Source organism: Leptidea sinapis, chromosome 45 (genome assembly GCF_905404315.1).
Source record: "Leptidea sinapis chromosome 45, ilLepSina1.1, whole genome shotgun sequence".
Lineage (NCBI taxonomy): Eukaryota > Metazoa > Arthropoda > Insecta > Lepidoptera > Pieridae > Leptidea > Leptidea sinapis.
In genome coordinates, this window is record NC_066309.1 from 8,220,001 (window position 1) to 8,247,946 (window position 27,946).

The window sequence follows — 27,946 nt, forward strand, 5'->3', positions numbered from 1 at the left end:
AAAATGAGACAGACTCACCGCGCTGTGTCGATCGAGCGTTTTCGAGTTTCCCTATGCGGATGATATTTGATTTGGTGATTTGAAAGGTTTTTTGTGATTTCGTTTCTCATAATTCCTCTCTTCACTCTCTCTATAGTATCATACGCTGCGGCGATCCTCGTCACGTTGAAAGCGATCGTGTAAATTTTTTGCGCGCACCAAGACGCCGACTGGGCTTCGACGGTTTCCCTCTGTTAAGATTTTTAACGTGAGGGCCCGCAAGCCGGAACGCGTCGCGCATTTCACTCGTGCGAGACGTTCACGCTCCTCTCAAGCACCGGGCGTCGATCCGATTTGTGATCACGACGTGTACCGATATTAATACGTTGATACCGCTTCTATTGCGTGTCATCATTTTTATTATTACCCGAAGGGACTCTCGTTACTGAACTTTCATAACATACAATCGGCCCATCGCCGATTTATGATTCGTTCAACGCGCACCGTATGCCTTTGAGATATATAGTATACAGTGCGCGAACGGATATCTCACGATATGTTCAAGATGTCATAGTCGCGACGCCCTAAGGGGAGATCGCGACGCATGACGCGCTGAGCGCGACAACAATCGTTGTTTGCAGCAGCTCCCTGGTTGATCCTGCCAGTAGTTATATGTTTGTCTCAAAGATTAAGCCATGCATGTCTCAGTGCAAGCCGTATTAAGGCGATACCGCGAATGGCTCAATATATCAGTTTTGGTTCCTTAGATCTTACTCAGTTACTTGGATAACTGTGGTAATTCTAGAGCTAATACATGCAATCAGAGCTCTGACCAGTGATGGGATGAGTGCTTTTATTAGATCAAAACCAATCGACGGAGGGCCTCGCGTCCGAAGTCGTTAATTTTGATGAATCTGGATAACTTTTGCCGATCGCATGGTCCAGTACCGGCGACGCATCTTTCAAATGTCTGCCTTATCAACTTTCGATGGTAGTTTCTGCGACTACCATGGTTGTCACGGGTAACGGGGAATCAGGGTTCGATTCCGGAGAGGGAGCCTGAGAAACGGCTTCCACATCCAAGGAAGGCAGCAGGCGCGCAAATTACCCACTCCCGGCACGGGGAGGTAGTGACGAAAAATAACGATACGGGACTCTTACGAGGCCTCGTAATCGGAATGAGTACACTTTAAATATTTTAACGAGGAACAATTGGAGGGCAAGTCTGGTGCCAGCAGCCGCGGTAATTCCAGCTCCAATAGCGTATACTAAAATTGTTGCGGTTAAAAAGCTCGTAGTTGCATTTGTGCGCCGCGCTGTCGGTGCATCGCATCCGCGGTGATACTGACACGTCTGCGGAGCATATCGTCGGTGAGCCGGCGGTAAAACGCCGGTTCAATATCAAAATCCTATCGCGGTGCTCTTCAGTGAGTGTCGAGATGGGCCGACAATTTTACTTTGAACAAATTAGAGTGCTCAAAGCGGGCTCAAAATGCTGCTTGAATATTTCGTGCATGGAATAATAGAATATGATCTCGGTTCTATTTTGTTGGTTTTCAGAACTCCGAGGTAATGATTAATAGGGATAACTGGGGGCATTCGTATTGCGACGTTAGAGGTGAAATTCTTGGATCGTCGCAAGACGAACATCAGCGAAAGCATTTGCCAAAGGTGTTTTCATCAATCAAGAACGAAAGTTAGAGGTTCGAAGGCGATTAGATACCGCCCTAGTTCTAACCGTAAATATGTCATCTAGCGATCCGCCGACGTTACTACAATGGCTCGGCGGGCAGCTTCCGGGAAACCAAAGATTTTGGACTCCGGGGGGAGTATGGTTGCAAAGCTGAAACTTAAAGGAATTGACGGAAGGGCACCACCAGGAGTGGAGCCTGCGGCTTAATTTGACTCAACACGGGAAATCTCACCAGGCCCGGACACCGGAAGGATTGACAGATTAACAGCTCTTTCTTGATTCGGTGGGTGGTGGTGCATGGCCGTTCTTAGTTGGTGGAGCGATTTGTCTGGTTAATTCCGGTAACGAACGAGACTCTAGCCTGCTAAATAGGCGTCGTCATTTAGGTGTGCGCGGCTTCAGGGTCGCGCAACTCACTGGCGGCGTATTAAAATTCTTCTTAGAGGGACCGGCGGCTTCGAGCCGCACGAGATTGAGCAATAACAGGTCTGTGATGCCCTTAGATGTCCTGGGCCGCACGCGCGCTACACTGAAGGAATCAACATGTTCTCCCTGGCCTAGAGGCCCGGGCAACCCGTTGAAACTCCTTCGTGCTGGGGATTGGGGTTTGCAATTATCCCCCATAAACGAGGAATTCCTAGTAAGCGCGAGTCATAAGCTCGCGTTGATTACGTCCCTGCCCTTTGTACACACCGCCCGTCGCTACTACCGATTGAATGATTTAGTGAGGTCTTCGGACCGACACGCGGTGGCTTCGCGGCCGTCGGCGTTGCTGGGAAGTTGACCAAACTTGATCATTTAGAGGAAGTAAAAGTCGTAACAAGGTTTCCGTAGGGGAACCTGCGGAAGGATCATTAACGTGTAACGGTCGCGTGCGCGAGCGTTGTCGCCGACACGCTTCGCTCACAGCCGACTGTTGACGATGATAACTTCAATCACGTGTCAATCACTGATTATTTTCGCGCTCGCGATGTGCTCTCTGTGCTCCGTTGTCGCGTTTGCCGCGCGCGCGCTGACATCTCCCGCCGCAAGTGGGGGGGGTGTCCGGCACGACGTCTCCGGCACGACGCTTCGGCGGGCGCGGTTCGCATGTACGCGACGCGCGTGCGTCTCGCGACGCGCTCATGTCGAGTGCGAAGCGAGTCGAGATCACGACGTACGCGCAATGCGTGCGTCACATAATATTTTGTTACACACAGAGATCGTTCACGTATTTTCTAAATATAAAAACTATTACCCTGAACGGTGGATCACTTGGCTCGCGGGTCGATGAAGAACGCAGTTAACTGCGCGTCATAGTGTGAACTGCAGGACACATTTGAACATCGACATTTCGAACGCACATTGCGGTCCGTGGAGAAATATCCAGGACCACTCCTGTCTGAGGGCCGGCTGCATAAAAGAATACGACGACGCCGTCGCTGTATGCTGACAACACTGTTTGCGCGCCTAAAAAACGTGTAAAACGAGTGACGGTCTTCGGGCCGGGCTCGGGTAAACCCCGCCGGTTTTCCGGGGCCCGCTCGATCCGTTCGAAAATGTAAAATAAGCCGCAACGCGTGGTGCTGTTCGCGTGCAACGCCGTCTCCGCCTCACGCCCGACGTGGGTCACGGAGACGGGCGCGGTACCGGGGCGCGCTCGTTCGCTGTCACACGCGGATATCTCGTGATTAATTTTAATTAATCTATGCAGAGCTCTCTATGTGAACGGCGTGCGTGGCTGCGCCTTCGGTTCGCGTCCCGTGCGCTGCACGTGTTATTTCGGCCCGACGTGAGCGTGCAAACGAGTAGGCGGACTCGACGTCCGAAGGGCGCTTCGATCGCGGTACGTGCGCGGGTCGACGATACGTCGTTGAGACTTATTGGCGGCGCGCGCACGACGGTGTCGCTGCGCTGACGGATATCGTGTCTGCCTCATACTTTTTATCGTTGGCCTCAGATCAGGGAGGATCACCCGCCGAATTTAAGCATATTAGTAAGCGGAGGAAAAGAAACTAACCAGGATTCCCTCAGTAGCGGCGAGCGAACAGGGATAAGCCCAGCGCCGAATCCCGCGGTCGTCACGGTCGCGGGACATGTGGTGTTAGGGAGGTTCCGCTTTCTCGCGGTCGCCGCTCCCGTCCAAGTTCGTCTTGAACGGGGCCGTTTTCCCATAGAGGGTGCCAGGCCCGTAGCGACGGAGCGAGTCCGCGAGAGGGACTCTCCTCAGAGTCGGGTTGCTTGAGAGTGCAGCCCTAAGTGGGTGGTAAACTCCATCTAAGGCTAAATATAACCGCGAGACCGATAGCGAACAAGTACCGTGAGGGAAAGTTGAAAAGAACTTTGAAGAGAGAGTTCAAGAGTACGTGAAACCGTTCAGGGGTAAACCTGCGAAACTCGAATGAACGAACGGAGAGATTCATCGTCACTCCGGGGCGTACGGCGGCGTGCCGCGATGTGCGCGAGACTCGTGCTCGCGTTCACCGGTCGCCGCCGTTGACGCACCCGGACGGCGTGCACTTCTCTCTTAGTACACATTATGCATCGCGACCCGTTCGTCTGTTCGGCCTAAGCGTTGTCCGGGAGCCGGGCGGCTGCGCGTTCACGCGCACAGCCGTCCGACCGTGACGATCGCCGGCCGGCGGCGGACGGTACTTGTCATGAAACGCGCACGCGTCTCCATCCGGGGACGCGTCCGGCCCGACGCGAGCGAGAGTCGTCGTCGACATCCTGCCCTTGTGCGGATGCTGACGCGACGCCGCTGTCGTCGCAGCCGTGTAGTCTCGGACTGTGCGCGTATCAGTCGGCGATGTTACTGTTTCGGGCACTCGCAGGACCCGTCTTGAAACACGGACCAAGGAGTCTAGCATGTGTGCGAGTCATTGAGTTATGAATTCAAACAGACAAAACTGAAAGGCGCAACGAAAGTGAAGGCGCGCGCTTGTCGCGCGCTCAGGGAGGATGGAGCGTCGGTCGTCAAAAATCGATCTCTCGCACTCCCGAGGCGTCTCGTTTCCAATCAGCGAATGCGGGCGCGCTCTGAGCACAGATGCTGGGACCCGAAAGATGGTGAACTATGCCTGGTCAGGTCGAAGTCAGGGGAAACCCTGATGGAGGACCGTAGCGATTCTGACGTGCAAATCGATCGTCGGAACTGGGTATAGGGGCGAAAGACTAATCGAACCATCTAGTAGCTGGTTCCGTCCGAAGTTTCCCTCAGGATAGCTGGCGTCGACTCGTAACAGTCTCATCCGGTAAAGCGAATGATTAGAGGCATTGGGGCCGAAACGACCTCAACCTATTCTCAAACTTTAAATGGGTGAGAACTCCGGCTTACTCGAACGATGAAGCCGGAGATCTGATGACGGTGCCAAGTGGGCCAATTTTGGTAAGCAGAACTGGCGCTGTGGGATGAACCAAACGTAGTGTTAAGGCGCCTAAAAAACGCTCATGGGACACCATGAAAGGCGTTGGTCGCTCATGACAGCAGGACGGTGGCCATGGAAGTCGGAATCCGCTAAGGAGTGTGCAACGACTCACCTGCCGAAGCGACCAGCCCTGAAAATGGATGGCGCTGAAGCGTTTTGCCTATACACTACCGTTACCGGCAATCGGCGCGTGCGTATCAAAGCGCACGCGTATTATGCCGTAACGAGTAGGACGTGCGCGGCGGAGTGCGCAGAAGGGTCTGGGCGTGAGCCCGCCTGGAGCCTCCGTCGGTGCAGATCTTGGTGGTAGTAGCAAATACTCCAGCGAGGCCCTGGAGGACTGACGTGGAGAAGGGTTTCGCGTGAACAGTAGTTGCTCGCGAGTCAGTCGATCCTAAGCTCAAGGAGAGATCTTATGTCGATGCGGCGTGTTTATATATATTTTGTGTATATGATAAATAACGCCCTTTGAGCGAAAGGGAATCCGGTTCCTATTCCGGAACCCGGCAGCGGAACCGTTTCAATAATCGTTCTCTCGTTTCTCAAGCGAGTGTTCGACGGGGTAACCCAAAGTGGCCTGAAGACGCCGCCGAGTGGTCCGGGAAGAGTTTTCTTTTCTGCCTGAGCGTTCGAGTTCCATGGAATCCTATAGAAGGGAGATATGGTTCGGAACGCGAAGAGCACCGCATTTGCGGCGGTGTCCGGATACTCTCTGCGGACCTTGAAAATTCAGGTGAGGGATGTACGTGGAGATGTCGCGCCGGCTCGTACCCATATCCGCAGCAGGTCTCCAAGGTGAAGAGCCTCTAGTCGATAGAATAATGTAGGTAAGGGAAGTCGGCAAATTGGATCCGTAACTTCGGAATAAGGATTGGCTCTGAGGACCGGGGCGTGTCGGGTTTGGACGGGAAGCGGATGCGGCCGGTGCCGGGCCTGGTCGATGCTCGCGCGTGTCTCCATCGCAAGGTGGTCTCGCGCGTCGTGCTGAATCCGGACCCGCGTTCCGGCCTTTCGCGGATCTTCCTAGCCGTAAGTCCGCGTCGGTTTCGTCTCGTGCGCGATCGGCGCGGTACTGTACGACCGCCGTTCAACGGTCAGCTCAGAACTGGCACGGACAAGGGGAATCCGACTGTCTAATTAAAACAAAGCATTGCGATGGCCCTCGCGGGTGTTGACGCAATGTGATTTCTGCCCAGTGCTCTGAATGTCAACGTGAAGAAATTCAAGCAAGCGCGGGTAATGGTGGAGATAACGGGAGCAAAACAGGCGCGATGTATGTTGTCACGTCTGTTATTAGACAGTCGGTATAGGGTGTTCAGCTGTACTTCAGGGAGCTCACCCAAAAAAGTTGGTCAATTAGCCACCCCATCTCGGTTATCCGAGCAACGGGCGCGGTGGCCTTCAATTGATCTGAAGTAGATGGTTCCGAAAGGTTCCTCGGCGGTTACCCGTCAAACGTGGTGGAGGTAGCTTTACCGACACGGGAGCTATGGGGGAGGGGAGCCCACTGGGAGGCTACCAGTGCCCCTCCATTGGCGTCGGACTCGTAGTGGCTTGGCGCCAGGTGTTGATAGGACAAATGTGGGGAGATTGTTGTCCATTTGTTTGCGTATAGCATATCTCTCAATAGGAGACGGCCAGTGTGGGCTGGGTCCCGATCTCCGCCTCCGGTTCGTATGGGCGAAACGTCTGTGGAGTACCGCGACTGGGGGTGCTTGCCGCCTGGGTTAACAGGCGAAATTGAAGAGTCGTAATTGGTTGTCTGTGACCCTCTACGTCTGACCAACGCACTATACCGGGACTGGAGCGAAAGCTGTTGCGCTGTAACCTACCTAGTAGGCGGTGTGCGTTGGGATTCTAGCAGTTAGAAAGGCAGACAGTAAGTACCGCCATCCGACGTCGGGCCGGGTGCGCTGGGGGGCTTGCCAGCCCCCCAGACCCCCCGCCCGGCGATAGCAACTATGACTCTCTTGAGATAGCCAAATGCCTCGTCATCTAATTAGTGACGCGCATGAATGGATTAACGAGATTCCCGCTGTCCCTATCTACTGGGAGGCGGTAGAGGAGAAGAGGAGGGAGCTAGACGAGCTTGAATCGTTAGCTCTATTTACCCCAAGGAGGTCACTAGCGAGGACCCCCCCAGGGGGCTTCGGAAGTGTGGAGGAGTTGAGGGGCGCGGAGAAGCGCCCGCTTCAGTCGCCGGAGGAGCTGCAAGAGGCTCTTCGGAGGAAGTTGGAGCCCTCTACAAGCAGCAGCAATGAGGGCAGCAGCAGGGCCATGAAGGAGTGCGACACCGAGGAGCTCATTGAGTTCGCCAACTTAGCCGGTAGCGAGATCATGGCTGCGGCAACTGGGAACACAAGCAAATTGAATAAAGCGGATATTGGACATATAGGCACGCAAGTGCAACGTCTCACAGCCGTTGTCGCGACTCTGGCCGGTAGACTGGCCAAAGCGAAGGAGTGCGCACACACTGCGACATCCCGAGAACCAGACAGGAGCGAAACCAGGAGCTATGCCAGTACGCTCAGAACTGGAAGGTCAACAACGCAGCCTAAGCCACAGGGGATGGGTAGCGTACTTGCGGTGTACCCGGCGGACAACAGCGGAGTTAAGACGGCGGAGGAAACCAAGGCCGTCTTGAAGGAAGCTATAAAGCCAACATCGATGGGACTGCAGGTCGCGCGCCTGAGGAAGGTAGGGAACGCAGGCGTAGTCCTGCAAACAAGGACTAAGGAGGACGCCGAAAAAATTAAGAAGGCCATGCCCTCGACCCTGAGAGTCCAGGATGCAGGCCAAAGGACACCATTGGTGGCTATTATTAACGTCGAGGGCCACATTAAGGACGAGAAGGAGTTCCTGGGGGCGCTGAGGAAGCAGAACTTCGCGGACGTCCCGGAAAAGGAAGGATTCCCAAAAGTGGCCTTCTACAAGAAGTCAAAGGGGGGAAGTTGTACCACTGTGGTGCTAGCATGCAGCGGTACATGGAGGGACCGCCTTATGTCCAGGGAGCGGGTATACCTTGAATGGGAGAGGTACCTGGTGCGCGACTTCCTGGAAGTGACGTGCTGCATGAAGTGCCAGTGGTACGGGCACTCTGCAAAACACTGCAAGGCTGAGGAGGAGACCTGTAGCAAGTGCGGTACAGCTGGGCATGGCCACAAGGACTGTAAGTCTACGAAGTCACGGTGCGCCACCTGCGCGAAGGCCGGGAAGCAGTCGGAAGACCATAAGACGGCAGCACCTACTTGTCCAGCGCGGATAGCGGCGCAGAAGAGGGCTGCCGAACGCACAGACTATGGCTCATAAGAATGAACACATGTACGTCGGGCAGATAAACCTTCAAGGAGCGCTCACGGCAACAGCGGAACTCCCGGGAATCGCCCAAAGGCTGGGTCTCGGTATCGTTCTTGTCCAAGAACAGTATGCGAGGGCCCAGCTGCCGGGGCTGCTGCAGTGCACGGAAGATTCAAAGGCAGGAATATACGTAAATAGCACCAAGATCTCCGGAATGATCCTGCCTCAACTATCGACGTCGCACTGCCTCGTGGCACACTTCCGGGGGGATGGCGGCGATCTGTATATGGTGTCGGCATACTTCCAGTACTGCGAGAACATAGAGACCCATATACACCACTTGGACCGCGTACTGGAAGCACTCCAGGGAAAACCAATTGTCATCGGGGCCGACACCAACACCCACTCGCCGCTCTGGCACAGCCGCCGCGAGCAATATGAGGGAAGAGGTGCGGAGGTAAACAGAAGAAGGTTGGCGATGGAGAGCTTTATACATTCGAAGGGGCTCCTTGTGCACAATAAGGAGGGGGAGCCGTTCACATTTAACACGATCAACGGTTCCTCTAACATCGATGTTACTATAACAACCAGAGGAGTCCCTGTACGCCAATGGAGAGTTCGGGAGGAAGTAAGCAGCAGCGACCACCAACTTATCACGTTCTCCATCGTCAAGAATAGCCCATCAGCCGCACGGTACCAGGGAGAGCAAGAACCAGGAGGGGAACCAACGAGATACCGGGATCGAAGGGTAGATTGGGACCGGTTCTGTACCACACTCTCGTGGCGAGCAGGCAGACTCGACTGCCGAAAGCCGGCACAACACGTGTGCAAACAGTTCGCTGATATGCTGAGTCGTACAGCTGGGGAGTGCCTAGGTTTCGCCAAGGGGAAAGACCGGGTGCAGGGGTATGAATGGTGGTCAAGGAAACTTGACTTCCTTCGTAGGGAGCACAACCGGATGCGTCGGGAATGGCAACAGTCTCGGCGCGCGGGCGGACTGGCAGAAGAAATCTGCAGAACGCGCTTCCATCGTGCACGTGCGTTCTATAGGAGATCCATGCGGGAAGCGGAGACCAACCACTTCTCGCGTCTTGCTGACAGTGGGAATGACGATCCATGGGGTATGGCATACCGTGCTGCTACAGGCAGGGTGCGCCCGCCTCAGAACGTCATAAACGGTTTGAAGCTTGCGCAGGGATTCGCTGACGACATCCGCGGCGCCATGGGTGGGATACTGGCAGTGATGTGTCCGGACGACGACCGGGCGACCGACTCGGCGTACCATATGCAGGTTCGCCTGGCGGCGGCCTGTTTACCCAGCGGGCAGAAGGTAAGTCCCCCTACCAGAGAGCAAATAGGCACGATAATTCGCAACCTGCCGGACAAAGCTCCAGGAATTGATGGTGTCACCGCACGTATAGTTAAAGCAGCGTGGAAGGTGGCCGCATGTGAGATGACGTTAATGTACGGGAAATGTATAGATGAGGGTGTGTTCCCTGATGTATGGAAAGAAGGCCGATTAATAGTACTGCCAAAGGGTGATGGGAAGGCGACTGACCCAAAGGCGTATAGACCTATCACCCTCTTGCCAGTACTAGGGAAAATATTAGAGCAATTGATATGCGAATGTACTCCGGGTCTGTACAGTCGTATATCAGCCCGTCAACACGGATTCATGAAAGGGAGGTCTACAATAACAGCGCTTAGCACTATAATGGATTTAGTGACCACCAGCTCTTACAAATATGTTCAAGCGATAACTCTGGACATATCAGGGGCGTTTGACAACGCGTGGTGGCCTATGGTCCTGCTTAAATACAAGCAGGGCGGCTGCCCTCCCAACATCTACAGGTGCCTCTGCTCTTACTTTCTGAATAGGCGGGTGGGTATGTTCGCAGGAGGAGAGGTCGTATGGAAACTTTCCACAATGGGGTGCCCACAGGGATCCGTATTAGGTCCCACACTGTGGAATATACTGTTGAACGACCTTTTGGAGCTGAGCGTACCACAAGGGGTCAGGATGATAGCATACGCGGACGACGTAACGCTACTCATCGAAGGAAACTCAAGGGCTGTTATCGAGACCAATGCCGCGGTGGCGCTCGAGAGAATCTCGGAATGGGGAGTTAGGAATAGACTCCGGTTTTCGTCGGTGAAAACCAAGTCTATAACCTTGAAGGGCTCTCTCGGGCGACCCCCGGTCATTAGAATGGGAGGAGATTCTCTTCGTGCGGTTGAATCAGTTAAAATCTTAGGCATAACGATTGATGGAAAGGGGTCATTTGCCGATCACGCCTTGGATATCGGAGAGCGAGCCGCGAGGTGCTTCGGGAAGATGGCAAGGGTATCTTCAACTTCTTGGGGCATACGATACAAGGCACTTAAGATCTTGTACAGGGGGACGTACGTTGCAACCATTACATACGCGGCGAGCATCTGGTATCATAGGTCGCTCCTGTATGTGGTGTCCAGCCGGTTGCTCAGAACACAGCGAACATCGTTGGTGCTTCTCACCAAGGCGTACCGCTCAACAAGTACGGCCGCACTGCCAGTACTAGCTGGGGTACTTCCAGCCGATCTGGAAGTTTATCGCGCGGGCAAGATAGAAGCGACGAAGGGTGACAGGGTAAAAAAGGAGCTCGCGGTATTGAAAAAGGACATCCATTCCGAAGTGGTAAACATGTGGCAGCAGCGCTGGGATCGTGAGGAAAGAGGTGGAGATCTCAGACGCTTCTTCCCATGTGTCGGGGAAAGACTCCTAGCGGCGTGGGTGCAGCCCGACCACTACACGTCGCAGCTGTTGACGGGTCATGGGAAATTCAACGGCCGGCTTAGGGACTTGGGGCTTAAGGGGGACGGCACTTGTCCATGTGGCGTGACGGATGAGTACCGCGACCACGTGCTGTGGGAATGCAGCTTGTACGATGAAGCTAGAGGCGAACTATTGAACCATCTGGAGAGGAAGAATCCGGGACCAATTTATCACGGAGACCTAGTGTCCTCAGAGGAGAACTTCTCGCGGTTAGTAAGATTTGCCACAAGTTGGTACCGTGACAGGAGAGTGATGGAGGGGTAAACCAGGATGGTAACGAAGACGCAGAAAGGAAGATTTAGAGAAGAGAAGAAGATGAAGAAGGAGTGCCCGACGACGAAGCCATAGCTGTGGTCGGCCGCCCCCAGAAAGGGGGAGAGGGCCATCTAGGGACGCAAAAAAATGAGAACTTGTAGGGAGTCAAGAAATGTACTGGACCTGAATATCCGGACCGGTACATCTCCCGCTGTTTCGGTCGGAACCTAGGTCTTGATGACCGAAAGGTCGGTAAGACCATGGGAAGGAGGTGGGTTATGTCCCTATCTACTATCTAGCGAAACCACAGCCAAGGGAACGGGCTTGGGAGAATCAGCGGGGAAAGAAGACCCTGTTGAGCTTGACTCTAGTCTGGCATTGTAAGGAGACATGAGAGGTGTAGCATAAGTGGGAGATCGTTCGCGGTCGTCGCTGAAAAACCACTACTTTCATTGTTTCATTACTTACTCGGTTGGGCGGAAGCGGTGCGCGGTCGATAATATCGGCGGGCGTACGGTGTTTCGTTCCAAGCGTGCAGAGTGGCGACGTGGCGGCAACGCTCGTCGCCGTACAACTCCCGCGTGATCCGGTTCGAGGACACTGCCAGGCGGGGAGTTTGACTGGGGCGGTACATCTGTCAAAGAATAACGCAGGTGTCCTAAGGCCAGCTCAGCGAGGACAGAAACCTCGCGTGGAGCAAAAGGGCAAAAGCTGGCTTGATCCAGATGTTCAGTACGCATAGGGACTGCGAAAGCACGGCCTATCGATCCTTTAGTATAAAGAGTTTTTAGCAAGAGGTGCCAGAAAAGTTACCACAGGGATAACTGGCTTGTGGCGGCCAAGCGTTCATAGCGACGTTGCTTTTTGATCCTTCGATGTCGGCTCTTCCTATCATTGCGAAGCAAAATTCGCCAAGCGTTGGATTGTTCACCCATCAAAAGGGAACGTGAGCTGGGTTTAGACCGTCGTGAGACAGGTTAGTTTTACCCTCCTGATGGCGTGTCGTTGCGATAGTAATACTGCTCAGTACGAGAGGAACCGCAGTTTCGGACATTTGGTTCATGCACTCGGCCGAGCGGCCGGTGGTGCGAAGCTACCATCCGCGGGATTATGCCTGAACGCCTCTAAGGCCGAAGCCAGCCTAGCCGAATCCGGCAAGGATATACTCACTGTGGAGCCCCGAGTGTCGGGAGGCTCTAAACAATGTGACTTTACTAGTCGCGTTTTATTCGTAAGACGCGACGTCGAAGCCCATTTGGAACGCGACGAACGGTGCGAGCGGTATTAACACGTGCACCACGGCGTCGAAGTTTCGAATTTACCTCAGTTCGATGTCGGGGCTCGGAATAGTCTGTAGACGACTTACGTTCCTGGCGGGGTGTTGTGCTCGGTAGAGCAGCGTCGTGCTGCGATCTGTTGAGACTCAGCCCTACGCCAGGTGATTCGTCCGAGGACGCATCGTCGCCGAGAAGCAGAGTTGTGTGTGTGTGTGTGTGCAAACAAACAACAGGCCAACATATAATTATTATAATAACATAATAATATAAATAATATTATCATGATATTTCGTCGTGACGGACGCGTCACGCGATTTCTCATGATTATAAAATTTTACAATATATTATTATTTATTATAGTTGAAAGACGTGGTTGATGTTGTACACGGCGACTACTCTAATGATAACGAGTACGATCATTTTCAGGTTATTATGTCGAGTCGAGTGTTGTGATAGGTGTACATCGCCGTCGGCGGCGGCGGCGGCTCCGGTGGTGTTGGGCGCGCTGCGCAAATTCCAAAAGCGAGTACGATCGGCCCCAATAGCGGGTACGGTCGATTCCTCAATAGCGAGTACCGCCTAGCGCGAGGAGCGCGGCGCTCCCTGCCGGTCTCCCCGGACGGATATCTCACTTACTTGTTTTCTCCAATAACGAGTACCGCCGAGCGCGAGGAGCGCGGCGCTCCCTGCCGGTCTCCATCTTTTCTCTTGTTCCTTGTACACCAGAACATTATAGTTTTTGACCAATATTCGTGTCCCCTAATAATTGCATGTTCTGTCCGTTTTTTTTTTTAAATTAAATAAAATAAATTATTAATTATTAATTTATCATAAAAATACCTACGAGAAAAAGTGTAGGTGATAAAATTATCTATAAAAAATGTACCGATACTTTTTTTCCTACGAGCCACCGTTTCTGAGATAATAACTATTCAAAAACTTATAAAAACGCGCTAAGTACACTACTACCTCATAGGTGGCGTGGAAACTCACTTTTTGAATCTAACACTAAGTATTGATACATTTTTAATGGATAATTTTACGATCTACAATTTTTGTCCGAGATACTTTTATGATAAAACTTACCTACCGTTTTGCTGAAAATCGCGAAAAACGAATGTGATTAAGTAAGTAAGTAAGTACGTAAGTAAGTAAGTAAGCAACTAAGTAAGTAAGTAAATAGGTAAGTAAGTAAGTAAGTAAGAAAGAATTACGTTTAAAGATATTTATTTCTCATTAAAAACATAATATTGTCACTTACATGAGAACATAAAAATATGATGTAATAATTTATCCGCCGTTCTTTAGATGTTCAGTACATACATGTTACACATTATAGTACTTATTCTTCTTCACAAAATTTAAGATTACACACTTTTACAGGGCACTGTCACATAACAAACAATTTCAGACATGTGTTTTATAAAAACTTTGAAACAATATAGTCTGATAGGTCACGTTTAAATGTTTTTAGTGACCTAATCTTTTTGAGAGATGAAGGTAGACTATTAAAAAGTTGTGCGCCCTCGTAAATAAACATACGCTTGCCGTAATTTGTTCTTGTCTTAGGTAGTATCAAGTAGCTGGCTCGTCTCGCGCTGCGTTTAGACGCATGTTTAGTTTGGGTGAGTAAGATTGATGTATGATAAGAATTTTGATTTGATTTGAAATATATTTTTTTTTGGAGGTTTTTTATTTGGTTTCGGAGGGAAAATGAAATGTACGTGTCGCGCGTTTATTACTGATCATTATCGTACTCGTTATTAATAAAGTAAAAAAAAAAAAAAAAAAAAAAAAAAAAAAACGATTTTTTCTTCGAAGCCGCAATGCATATTCAATATTATGTTATTAATAAATAGTAAAATCAAATCAAAATCACTTTATTCACATATCAGAGAGTTTACACGTTCATATCGTTCGCGTGCACCACACATACGGCAGTCGGCGTCGAGAGTCGAGTCCGTAGCGAACGGTTCGCGACGCCGAATTCAACGCCGCTCAAGTTTTTTCTTGTAAAAAGAGTGAAAAACGCACGCGACAAAAATACAAAAACGCACAACACCAACCACCACCCCCAGCCACAACAACTGCTGCTGTTTTATTATTCTCGTCGTCGTCATCGTCATTCATATTTTATTTAATATATATTTATATTTGAGTAAGTTTGTGAATGCGCGCGATGATAACGACGATGATATAATAACAATACGGTTGTTGGTACTCTCGGGGCAGAGCTGGTGTGTCTGTGTCTGTGTTTGTGTCGCGCGTTGTTTTATATGTTCTTTTTTTACAATATAAAAAATGAGACAGACTCACCGCGCTGTGTCGATCGAGCGTTTTCGAGTTTCCCTATGCGGATGATATTTGATTTGGTGATTTGAAAGGTTTTTTGTGATTTCGTTTCTCATAATTCCTCTCTTCACTCTACGCTGCGGCGATCCTCGTCACGTTGAAAGCGATCGTGTAAATTTTTTGCGCGCACCAAGACGCCGACTGGGCTTCGACGGTTTCCCTCTGTTAAGATTTTTAACGTGAGGGCCCGCAAGCCGGAACGCGTCGCGCATTTCACTCGTGCGAGACGTTCACGCTCCTCTCAAGCACCGGGCGTCGATCCGATTTGTGATCACGACGTGTACCGATATTAATACGTTGATACCGCTTCTATTGCGTGTCATCATTTTTATTATTACCCGAAGGGACTCTCGTTACTGAACTTTCATAACATACAATCGGCCCATCGCCGATTTATGATTCGTTCAACGCGCACCGTATGCCTTTGAGATATATAGTATACAGTGCGCGAACGGATATCTCACGATATGTTCAAGATGTCATAGTCGCGACGCCCTAAGGGGAGATCGCGACGCATGACGCGCTGAGCGCGACAACAATCGTTGTTTGCAGCAGCTCCCTGGTTGATCCTGCCAGTAGTTATATGCTTGTCTCAAAGATTAAGCCATGCATGTCTCAGTGCAAGCCGTATTAAGGCGATACCGCGAATGGCTCAATATATCAGTTTTGGTTCCTTAGATCTTACTCAGTTACTTGGATAACTGTGGTAATTCTAGAGCTAATACATGCAATCAGAGCTCTGACCAGTGATGGGATGAGTGCTTTTATTAGATCAAAACCAATCGACGGAGGGCCTCGCGTCCGAAGTCGTTAATTTTGATGAATCTGGATAACTTTTGCCGATCGCATGGTCCAGTACCGGCGACGCATCTTTCAAATGTCTGCCTTATCAACTTTCGATGGTAGTTTCTGCGACTACCATGGTTGTCACGGGTAACGGGGAATCAGGGTTCGATTCCGGAGAGGGAGCCTGAGAAACGGCTACCACATCCAAGGAAGGCAGCAGGCGCGCAAATTACCCACTCCCGGCACGGGGAGGTAGTGACGAAAAATAACGATACGGGACTCTTACGAGGCCTCGTAATCGGAATGAGTACACTTTAAATATTTTAACGAGGAACAATTGGAGGGCAAGTCTGGTGCCAGCAGCCGCGGTAATTCCAGCTCCAATAGCGTATACTAAAATTGTTGCGGTTAAAAAGCTCGTAGTTGCATTTGTGCGCCGCGCTGTCGGTGCATCGCATCCGCGGTGATACTGACACGTCTGCGGAGCATATCGTCGGTGAGCCGGCGGTAAAACGCCGGTTCAATATCAAAATCCTATCGCGGTGCTCTTCAGTGAGTGTCGAGATGGGCCGACAATTTTACTTTGAACAAATTAGAGTGCTCAAAGCGGGCTCAAAATGCCGCTTGAATATTTCGTGCATGGAATAATAGAATATGATCTCGGTTCTATTTTGTTGGTTTTCAGAACTCCGAGGTAATGATTAATAGGGATAACTGGGGGCATTCGTATTGCGACGTTAAGGTGAAATTCTTGGATCGTCGCAAGACGAACATCAGCGAAAGCATTTGCCAAAGGTGTTTTCATCAATCAAGAACGAAAGTTAGAGGTTCGAAGGCGATTAGATACCGCCCTAGTTCTAACCGTAAATATGTCATCTAGCGATCCGCCGACGTTACTACAATGGCTCGGCGGGCAGCTTCCGGGAAACCAAAGATTTTGGACTCCGGGGGGAGTATGGTTGCAAAGCTGAAACTTAAAGGAATTGACGGAAGGGCACCACCAGGAGTGGAGCCTGCGGCTTAATTTGACTCAACACGGGAAATCTCACCAGGCCCGGACACCGGAAGGATTGACAGATTAACAGCTCTTTCTTGATTCGGTGGGTGGTGGTGCATGGCCGTTCTTAGTTGGTGGAGCGATTTGTCTGGTTAATTCCGGTAACGAACGAGACTCTAGCCTGCTAAATAGGCGTCGTCATTTAGGTGTGCGCGGCTTCAGGGTCGCGCAACTCACTGGCGGCGTATTAAAATTCTTCTTAGAGGGACCGGCGGCTTCGAGCCGCACGAGATTGAGCAATAACAGGTCTGTGATGCCCTTAGATGTCCTGGGCCGCACGCGCGCTACACTGAAGGAATCAACATGTTCTCCCTGGCCTAGAGGCCCGGGCAACCCGTTGAAACTCCTTCGTGCTGGGGATTGGGGTTTGCAATTATCCCCCATAAACGAGGAATTCCTAGTAAGCGCGAGTCATAAGCTCGCGTTGATTACGTCCCTGCCCTTTGTACACACCGCCCGTCGCTACTACCGATTGAATGATTTAGTGAGGTCTTCGGACCGACACGCGGTGGCTTCGCGGCCGTCGGCGTTGCTGGGAAGTTGACCAAACTTGATCATTTAGAGGAAGTAAAAGTCGTAACAAGGTTTCCGTAGGGGAACCTGCGGAAGGATCATTAACGTGTAACGGTCGCGTGCGCGAGCGTTGTCGCCGACACGCTTCGCTCACAGCCGACTGTTGACGATGATAACTTCAATCACGTGTCAATCACTGATTATTTTCGCGCTCGCGATGTGCTCTCTGTGCTCCGTTGTCGCGTTTGCCGCGCGCGCGCTGACATCTCCCGCCGCAAGTGGGGGGGGTGTCCGGCACGACGTCTCCGGCACGACGCTTCGGCGGGCGCGGTTCGCATGTACGCGACGCGCGTGCGTCTCGCGACGCGCTCATGTCGAGTGCGAAGCGAGACGAGATCACGACGTACGCGCAATGCGTGCGTCACATAATATTTTGTTACACACAGAGATCGTTCACGTATTTTCTAAATATAAAAACTATTACCCTGAACGGTGGATCACTTGGCTCGCGGGTCGATGAAGAACGCAGTTAACTGCGCGTCATAGTGTGAACTGCAGGACACATTTGAACATCGACATTTCGAACGCACATTGCGGTCCGTGGAGAAATATCCAGGACCACTCCTGTCTGAGGGCCGGCTGCATAAAAGAATACGACGACGCCGTCGCTGTATGCTGACAACACTGTTTGCGCGCCTAAAAAACGTGTAAAACGAGTGACGGTCTTCGGGCCGGGCTCGGGTAAACCCCGCCGGTTTTCCGGGGCCCGCTCGATCCGTTCGAAAATGTAAAATAAGCCGCAACGCGTGGTGCTGTTCGCGTGCAACGCCGTCTCCGCCTCACGCCCGACGTGGGTCACGGAGACGGGCGCGGTACCGGGGCGCGCTCGTTCGCTGTCACACGCGGATATCTCGTGATTAATTTTAATTAATCTGTGCAGAGCTCTCTATGTGAACGGCGTGCGTGGCTGCGCCTTCGGTTCGCGTCCCGTGCGCTGCACGTGTTATTTCGGCCCGACGTGAGCGTGCAAACGAGTAGGCGGACTCGACGTCCGAAGGGCGCTTCGATCGCGGTACGTGCGCGGGTCGACGATACGTCGTTGAGACTTATTGGCGGCGCGCGCACGACGGTGTCGCTGCGCTGACGGATATCGTGTCTGCCTCATACTTTTTATCGTTGGCCTCAGATCAGGGAGGATCACCCGCCGAATTTAAGCATATTAGTAAGCGGAGGAAAAGAAACTAACCAGGATTCCCTCAGTAGCGGCGAGCGAACAGGGATAAGCCCAGCGCCGAATCCCGCGGTCGTCACGGTCGCGGGACATGTGGTGTTAGGGAGGTTCCGCTTTCTCGCGGTCGCCGCTCCCGTCCAAGTTCGTCTTGAACGGGGCCGTTTTCCCATAGAGGGTGCCAGGCCCGTAGCGACGGAGCGAGTCCGCGAGAGGGACTCTCCTCAGAGTCGGGTTGCTTGAGAGTGCAGCCCTAAGTGGGTGGTAAACTCCATCTAAGGCTAAATATAACCGCGAGACCGATAGCGAACAAGTACCGTGAGGGAAAGTTGAAAAGAACTTTGAAGAGAGAGTTCAAGAGTACGTGAAACCGTTCAGGGGTAAACCTGCGAAACTCGAATGAACGAACGGAGAGATTCATCGTCACTCCGGGGCGTACGGCGGCGTGCCGCGATGTGCGCGAGACTCGTGCTCGCGTTCACCGGTCGCCGCCGTTGACGCACCCGGACGGCGTGCACTTCTCTCTTAGTACACATTATGCATCGCGACCCGTTCGTCTGTTCGGCCTAAGCGTTGTCCGGGAGCCGGGCGGCTGCGCGTTCACGCGCACAGCCGTCCGACCGTGACGATCGCCGGCCGGCGGCGGACGGTACTTGTCATGAAACGCGCACGCGTCTCCATCCGGGGACGCGTCCGGCCCGACGCGAGCGAGAGTCGTCGTCGACATCCTGCCCTTGTGCGGATGCTGACGCGACGCCGCTGTCGTCGCAGCCGTGTAGTCTCGGACTGTGCGCGTATCAGTCGGCGATGTTACTGTTTCGGGCACTCGCAGGACCCGTCTTGAAACACGGACCAAGGAGTCTAGCATGTGTGCGAGTCATTGAGTTATGAATTCAAACAGACAAAACTGAAAGGCGCAACGAAAGTGAAGGCGCGCGCTTGTCGCGCGCTCAGGGAGGATGGAGCGTCGGTCGTCAAAAATCGATCTCTCGCACTCCCGAGGCGTCTCGTTTCCAATCAGCGAATGCGGGCGCGCTCTGAGCACAGATGCTGGGACCCGAAAGATGGTGAACTATGCCTGGTCAGGTCGAAGTCAGGGGAAACCCTGATGGAGGACCGTAGCGATTCTGACGTGCAAATCGATCGTCGGAACTGGGTATAGGGGCGAAAGACTAATCGAACCATCTAGTAGCTGGTTCCGTCCGAAGTTTCCCTCAGGATAGCTGGCGTCGACTCGTAACAGTCTCATCCGGTAAAGCGAATGATTAGAGGCATTGGGGCCGAAACGACCTCAACCTATTCTCAAACTTTAAATGGGTGAGAACTCCGGCTTACTCGAACGATGAAGCCGGAGATCTGATGACGGTGCCAAGTGGGCCAATTTTGGTAAGCAGAACTGGCGCTGTGGGATGAACCAAACGTAGTGTTAAGGCGCCTAAAAAACGCTCATGGGACACCATGAAAGGCGTTGGTCGCTCATGACAGCAGGACGGTGGCCATGGAAGTCGGAATCCGCTAAGGAGTGTGCAACGACTCACCTGCCGAAGCGACCAGCCCTGAAAATGGATGGCGCTGAAGCGTTTTGCCTATACACTACCGTTACCGGCAATCGGCGCGTGCGTGTCAAAGCGCACGCGTATTATGCCGTAACGAGTAGGACGTGCGCGGCGGAGTGCGCAGAAGGGTCTGGGCGTGAGCCCGCCTGGAGCCTCCGTCGGTGCAGATCTTGGTGGTAGTAGCAAATACTCCAGCGAGGCCCTGGAGGACTGACGTGGAGAAGGGTTTCGCGTGAACAGTAGTTGCTCGCGAGTCAGTCGATCCTAAGCTCAAGGAGAGATCTTATGTCGATGCGGCGTGTTTATATATATTTTGTGTATATGATAAATAACGCCCTTTGAGCGAAAGGGAATCCGGTTCCTATTCCGGAACCCGGCAGCGGAACCGTTTCAATAATCGTTCTCTCGTTTCTCAAGCGAGTGTTCGACGGGGTAACCCAAAGTGGCCTGAAGACGCCGCCGAGTGGTCCGGGAAGAGTTTTCTTTTCTGCCTGAGCGTTCGAGTTCCATGGAATCCTATAGAAGGGAGATATGGTTCGGAACGCGAAGAGCACCGCATTTGCGGCGGTGTCCGGATACTCTCTGCGGACCTTGAAAATTCAGGTGAGGGATGTACGTGGAGATGTCGCGCCGGCTCGTACCCATATCCGCAGCAGGTCTCCAAGGTGAAGAGCCTCTAGTCGATAGAATAATGTAGGTAAGGGAAGTCGGCAAATTGGATCCGTAACTTCGGAATAAGGATTGGCTCTGAGGACCGGGGCGTGTCGGGTTTGGACGGGAAGCGGATGCGGCCGGTGCCGGGCCTGGTCGATGCTCGCGCGTGTCTCCATCGCAAGGTGGTCTCGCGCGTCGTGCTGAATCCGGACCCGCGTTCCGGCCTTTCGCGGATCTTCCTAGCCGTAAGTCCGCGTCGGTTTCGTCTCGTGCGCGATCGGCGCGGTACTGTACGACCGCCGTTCAACGGTCAGCTCAGAACTGGCACGGACAAGGGGAATCCGACTGTCTAATTAAAACAAAGCATTGCGATGGCCCTCGCGGGTGTTGACGCAATGTGATTTCTGCCCAGTGCTCTGAATGTCAACGTGAAGAAATTCAAGCAAGCGCGGGTAATGGTGGAGATAACGGGAGCAAAACAGGCGCGATGTATGTTGTCACGTCTGTTATTAGACAGTCGGTATAGGGTGTTCAGCTGTACTTCAGGGAGCTCACCCAAAAAAGTTGGTCAATTAGCCACCCCATCTCGGTTATCCGAGCAACGGGCGCGGTGGCCTTCAATTGATCTGAAGTAGATGGTTCCGAAAGGTTCCTCGGCGGTTACCCGTCAAACGTGGTGGAGGTAGCTTTACCGACACGGGAGCTATGGGGGAGGGGAGCCCACTGGGAGGCTACCAGTGCCCCTCCATTGGCGTCGGACTCGTAGTGGCTTGGCGCCAGGTGTTGATAGGACAAATGTGGGGAGATTGTTGTCCATTTGTTTGCGTATAGCATATCTCTCAATAGGAGACGGCCAGTGTGGGCTGGGTCCCGATCTCCGCCTCCGGTTCGTATGGGCGAAACGTCTGTGGAGTACCGCGACTGGGGGTGCTTGCCGCCTGGGTTAACAGGCGAAATTGAAGAGTCGTAATTGGTTGTCTGTGACCCTCTACGTCTGACCAACGCACTATACCGGGACTGGAGCGAAAGCTGTTGCGCTGTAACCTACCTAGTAGGCGGTGTGCGTTGGGATTCTAGCAGTTAGAAAGGCAGACAGTAAGTACCGCCATCCGACGTCGGGCCGGGTGCGCTGGGGGGCTTGCCAGCCCCCCAGACCCCCCGCCCGGCGATAGCAACTATGACTCTCTTGAGATAGCCAAATGCCTCGTCATCTAATTAGTGACGCGCATGAATGGATTAACGAGATTCCCGCTGTCCCTATCTACTGGGAGGCGGTAGAGGAGAAGAGGAGGGAGCTAGACGAGCTTGAATCGTTAGCTCTATTTACCCCAAGGAGGTCACTAGCGAGGACCCCCCCAGGGGGCTTCGGAAGTGTGGAGGAGTTGAGGGGCGCGGAGAAGCGCCCGCTTCAGTCGCCGGAGGAGCTGCAAGAGGCTCTTCGGAGGAAGTTGGAGCCCTCTACAAGCAGCAGCAATGAGGGCAGCAGCAGGGCCATGAAGGAGTGCGAAACCGAGGAGCTCATTGAGTTCGCCAACTTAGCCGGTAGCGAGATCATGGCTGCGGCAACTGGGAACACAAGCAAATTGAATAAAGCGGATATTGGACATATAGGCACGCAAGTGCAACGTCTCACAGCCGTTGTCGCGACTCTGGCCGGTAGACTGGCCAAAGCGAAGGAGTGCGCACACACTGCGACATCCCGAGAACCAGACAGGAGCGAAACCAGGAGCTATGCCAGTACGCTCAGAACTGGAAGGTCAACAACGCAGCCTAAGCCACAGGGGATGGGTAGCGTACTTGCGGTGTACCCGGCGGACAACAGCGGAGTTAAGACGGCGGAGGAAACCAAGGCCGTCTTGAAGGAAGCTATAAAGCCAACATCGATGGGACTGCAGGTCGCGCGCCTGAGGAAGGTAGGGAACGCAGGCGTAGTCCTGCAAACAAGGACTAAGGAGGACGCCGAAAAAATTAAGAAGGCCATGCCCTCGACCCTGAGAGTCCAGGATGCAGGCCAAAGGACACCATTGGTGGCTATTATTAACGTCGAGGGCCACATTAAGGACGAGAAGGAGTTCCTGGGGGCGCTGAGGAAGCAGAACTTCGCGGACGTCCCGGAAAAGGAAGGATTCCCAAAAGTGGCCTTCTACAAGAAGTCAAAGGGGGGAAGTTGTACCACTGTGGTGCTAGCATGCAGCGGTACATGGAGGGACCGCCTTATGTCCAGGGAGCGGGTATACCTTGAATGGGAGAGGTACCTGGTGCGCGACTTCCTGGAAGTGACGTGCTGCATGAAGTGCCAGTGGTACGGGCACTCTGCAAAACACTGCAAGGCTGAGGAGGAGACCTGTAGCAAGTGCGGTACAGCTGGGCATGGCCACAAGGACTGTAAGTCTACGAAGTCACGGTGCGCCACCTGCGCGAAGGCCGGGAAGCAGTCGGAAGACCATAAGACGGCAGCACCTACTTGTCCAGCGCGGATAGCGGCGCAGAAGAGGGCTGCCGAACGCACAGACTATGGCTCATAAGAATGAACACATGTACGTCGGGCAGATAAACCTTCAAGGAGCGCTCACGGCAACAGCGGAACTCCCGGGAATCGCCCAAAGGCTGGGTCTCGGTATCGTTCTTGTCCAAGAACAGTATGCGAGGGCCCAGCTGCCGGGGCTGCTGCAGTGCACGGAAGATTCAAAGGCAGGAATATACGTAAATAGCACCAAGATCTCCGGAATGATCCTGCCTCAACTATCGACGTCGCACTGCCTCGTGGCACACTTCCGGGGGGATGGCGGCGATCTGTATATGGTGTCGGCATACTTCCAGTACTGCGAGAACATAGAGACCCATATACACCACTTGGACCGCGTACTGGAAGCACTCCAGGGAAAACCAATTGTCATCGGGGCCGACACCAACACCCACTCGCCGCTCTGGCACAGCCGCCGCGAGCAATATGAGGGAAGAGGTGCGGAGGTAAACAGAAGAAGGTTGGCGATGGAGAGCTTTATACATTCGAAGGGGCTCCTTGTGCACAATAAGGAGGGGGAGCCGTTCACATTTAACACGATCAACGGTTCCTCTAACATCGATGTTACTATAACAACCAGAGGAGTCCCTGTACGCCAATGGAGAGTTCGGGAGGAAGTAAGCAGCAGCGACCACCAACTTATCACGTTCTCCATCGTCAAGAATAGCCCATCAGCCGCACGGTACCAGGGAGAGCAAGAACCAGGAGGGGAACCAACGAGATACCGGGATCGAAGGGTAGATTGGGACCGGTTCTGTACCACACTCTCGTGGCGAGCAGGCAGACTCGACTGCCGAAAGCCGGCACAACACGTGTGCAAACAGTTCGCTGATATGCTGAGTCGTACAGCTGGGGAGTGCCTAGGTTTCGCCAAGGGGAAAGACCGGGTGCAGGGGTATGAATGGTGGTCAAGGAAACTTGACTTCCTTCGTAGGGAGCACAACCGGATGCGTCGGGAATGGCAACAGTCTCGGCGCGCGGGCGGACTGGCAGAAGAAATCTGCAGAACGCGCTTCCATCGTGCACGTGCGTTCTATAGGAGATCCATGCGGGAAGCGGAGACCAACCACTTCTCGCGTCTTGCTGACAGTGGGAATGACGATCCATGGGGTATGGCATACCGTGCTGCTACAGGCAGGGTGCGCCCGCCTCAGAACGTCATAAACGGTTTGAAGCTTGCGCAGGGATTCGCTGACGACATCCGCGGCGCCATGGGTGGGATACTGGCAGTGATGTGTCCGGACGACGACCGGGCGACCGACTCGGCGTACCATATGCAGGTTCGCCTGGCGGCGGCCTGTTTACCCAGCGGGCAGAAGGTAAGTCCCCCTACCAGAGAGCAAATAGGCACGATAATTCGCAACCTGCCGGACAAAGCTCCAGGAATTGATGGTGTCACCGCACGTATAGTTAAAGCAGCGTGGAAGGTGGCCGCATGTGAGATGACGTTAATGTACGGGAAATGTATAGATGAGGGTGTGTTCCCTGATGTATGGAAAGAAGGCCGATTAATAGTACTGCCAAAGGGTGATGGGAAGGCGACTGACCCAAAGGCGTATAGACCTATCACCCTCTTGCCAGTACTAGGGAAAATATTAGAGCAATTGATATGCGAATGTACTCCGGGTCTGTACAGTCGTATATCAGCCCGTCAACACGGATTCATGAAAGGGAGGTCTACAATAACAGCGCTTAGCACTATAATGGATTTAGTGACCACCAGCTCTTACAAATATGTTCAAGCGATAACTCTGGACATATCAGGGGCGTTTGACAACGCGTGGTGGCCTATGGTCCTGCTTAAATACAAGCAGGGCGGCTGCCCTCCCAACATCTACAGGTGCCTCTGCTCTTACTTTCTGAATAGGCGGGTGGGTATGTTCGCAGGAGGAGAGGTCGTATGGAAACTTTCCACAATGGGGTGCCCACAGGGATCCGTATTAGGTCCCACACTGTGGAATATACTGTTGAACGACCTTTTGGAGCTGAGCGTACCACAAGGGGTCAGGATGATAGCATACGCGGACGACGTAACGCTACTCATCGAAGGAAACTCAAGGGCTGTTATCGAGACCAATGCCGCGGTGGCGCTCGAGAGAATCTCGGAATGGGGAGTTAGGAATAGACTCCGGTTTTCGTCGGTGAAAACCAAGTCTATAACCTTGAAGGGCTCTCTCGGGCGACCCCCGGTCATTAGAATGGGAGGAGATTCTCTTCGTGCGGTTGAATCAGTTAAAATCTTAGGCATAACGATTGATGGAAAGGGGTCATTTGCCGATCACGCCTTGGATATCGGAGAGCGAGCCGCGAGGTGCTTCGGGAAGATGGCAAGGGTATCTTCAACTTCTTGGGGCATACGATACAAGGCACTTAAGATCTTGTACAGGGGGACGTACGTTGCAACCATTACATACGCGGCGAGCATCTGGTATCACAGGTCGCTCCTGTATGTGGTGTCCAGCCGGTTGCTCAGAACACAGCGAACATCGTTGGTGCTTCTCACCAAGGCGTACCGCTCAACAAGTACGGCCGCACTGCCAGTACTAGCTGGGGTACTTCCAGCCGATCTGGAAGTTTATCGCGCGGGCAAGATAGAAGCGACGAAGGGTGACAGGGTAAAAAAGGAGCTCGCGGTATTGAAAAAGGACATCCATTCCGAAGTGGTAAACATGTGGCAGCAGCGCTGGGATCGTGAGGAAAGAGGTGGAGATCTCAGACGCTTCTTCCCATGTGTCGGGGAAAGACTCCTAGCGGCGTGGGTGCAGCCCGACCACTACACGTCGCAGCTGTTGACGGGTCATGGGAAATTCAACGGCCGGCTTAGGGACTTGGGGCTTAAGGGGGACGGCACTTGTCCATGTGGCGTGACGGATGAGTACCGCGACCACGTGCTGTGGGAATGCAGCTTGTACGATGAAGCTAGAGGCGAACTATTGAACCATCTGGAGAGGAAGAATCCGGGACCAATTTATCACGGAGACCTAGTGTCCTCAGAGGAGAACTTCTCGCGGTTAGTAAGATTTGCCACAAGTTGGTACCGTGACAGGAGAGTGATGGAGGGGTAAACCAGGATGGTAACGAAGACGCAGAAAGGAAGATTTAGAGAAGAGAAGAAGATGAAGAAGGAGTGCCCGACGACGAAGCCATAGCTGTGGTCGGCCGCCCCCAGAAAGGGGGAGAGGGCCATCTAGGGACGCAAAAAAATGAGAACTTGTAGGGAGTCAAGAAATGTACTGGACCTGAATATCCGGACCGGTACATCTCCCGCTGTTTCGGTCGGAACCTAGGTCTTGATGACCGAAAGGTCGGTAAGACCATGGGAAGGAGGTGGGTTATGTCCCTATCTACTATCTAGCGAAACCACAGCCAAGGGAACGGGCTTGGGAGAATCAGCGGGGAAAGAAGACCCTGTTGAGCTTGACTCTAGTCTGGCATTGTAAGGAGACATGAGAGGTGTAGCATAAGTGGGAGATCGTTCGCGGTCGTCGCTGAAAAACCACTACTTTCATTGTTTCATTACTTACTCGGTTGGGCGGAAGCGGTGCGCGGTCGATAATATCGGCGGGCGTACGGTGTTTCGTTCCAAGCGTGCAGAGTGGCGACGTGGCGGCAACGCTCGTCGCCGTACAACTCCCGCGTGATCCGGTTCGAGGACACTGCCAGGCGGGGAGTTTGACTGGGGCGGTACATCTGTCAAAGAATAACGCAGGTGTCCTAAGGCCAGCTCAGCGAGGACAGAAACCTCGCGTGGAGCAAAAGGGCAAAAGCTGGCTTGATCCAGATGTTCAGTACGCATAGGGACTGCGAAAGCACGGCCTATCGATCCTTTAGTATAAAGAGTTTTTAGCAAGAGGTGCCAGAAAAGTTACCACAGGGATAACTGGCTTGTGGCGGCCAAGCGTTCATAGCGACGTTGCTTTTTGATCCTTCGATGTCGGCTCTTCCTATCATTGCGAAGCAAAATTCGCCAAGCGTTGGATTGTTCACCCATCAAAAGGGAACGTGAGCTGGGTTTAGACCGTCGTGAGACAGGTTAGTTTTACCCTCCTGATGGCGTGTCGTTGCGATAGTAATACTGCTCAGTACGAGAGGAACCGCAGTTTCGGACATTTGGTTCATGCACTCGGCCGAGCGGCCGGTGGTGCGAAGCTACCATCCGCGGGATTATGCCTGAACGCCTCTAAGGCCGAAGCCAGCCTAGCCGAATCCGGCAAGGATATACTCACTGTGGAGCCCCGAGTGTCGGGAGGCTCTAAACAATGTGACTTTACTAGTCGCGTTTTATTCGTAAGACGCGACGTCGAAGCCCATTTGGAACGCGACGAACGGTGCGAGCGGTATTAACACGTGCACCACGGCGTCGAAGTTTCGAATTTACCTCAGTTCGATGTCGGGGCTCGGAATAGTCTGTAGACGACTTACGTTCCTGGCGGGGTGTTGTGCTCGGTAGAGCAGCGTCGTGCTGCGATCTGTTGAGACTCAGCCCTACGCCAGGTGATTCGTCCGAGGACGCATCGTCGCCGAGAAGCAGAGTTGTGTGTGTGTGTGTGTGCAAA

General features: G+C 53.0%; 4 non-coding genes and 2 pseudogenes across 4 annotated transcripts; all 6 read left to right on the forward strand.

Annotated features, from left to right (window-relative positions):
• Positions 1–624: 624 nt before the first annotated feature.
• LOC126977679 (small subunit ribosomal RNA) lies at positions 625–2,529 on the forward strand. The gene has a single exon (XR_007732353.1). It is a non-coding gene; the product is annotated as a small subunit ribosomal RNA (ribosomal RNA).
• Positions 2,530–2,906: 377 nt separating this feature from the next.
• LOC126977642 (5.8S ribosomal RNA) lies at positions 2,907–3,063 on the forward strand. The gene has a single exon (XR_007732317.1). It is a non-coding gene; the product is annotated as a 5.8S ribosomal RNA (ribosomal RNA).
• A 539-nt stretch (positions 3,064–3,602) lies between these two features.
• On the forward strand, positions 3,603–12,890 carry LOC126977771 (large subunit ribosomal RNA; annotated as a pseudogene).
• Positions 12,891–15,628: 2,738 nt separating this feature from the next.
• On the forward strand, positions 15,629–17,532 carry LOC126977688 (small subunit ribosomal RNA). The gene has a single exon (XR_007732361.1). It is a non-coding gene; the product is annotated as a small subunit ribosomal RNA (ribosomal RNA).
• Positions 17,533–17,909: 377 nt separating this feature from the next.
• Positions 17,910–18,066, forward strand: LOC126977654 (5.8S ribosomal RNA). Its single transcript, XR_007732329.1, has one exon. It is a non-coding gene; the product is annotated as a 5.8S ribosomal RNA (ribosomal RNA).
• Positions 18,067–18,605: 539 nt separating this feature from the next.
• On the forward strand, positions 18,606–27,893 carry LOC126977773 (large subunit ribosomal RNA; annotated as a pseudogene).
• The last annotated feature ends 53 nt before the right edge of the window (positions 27,894–27,946 follow it).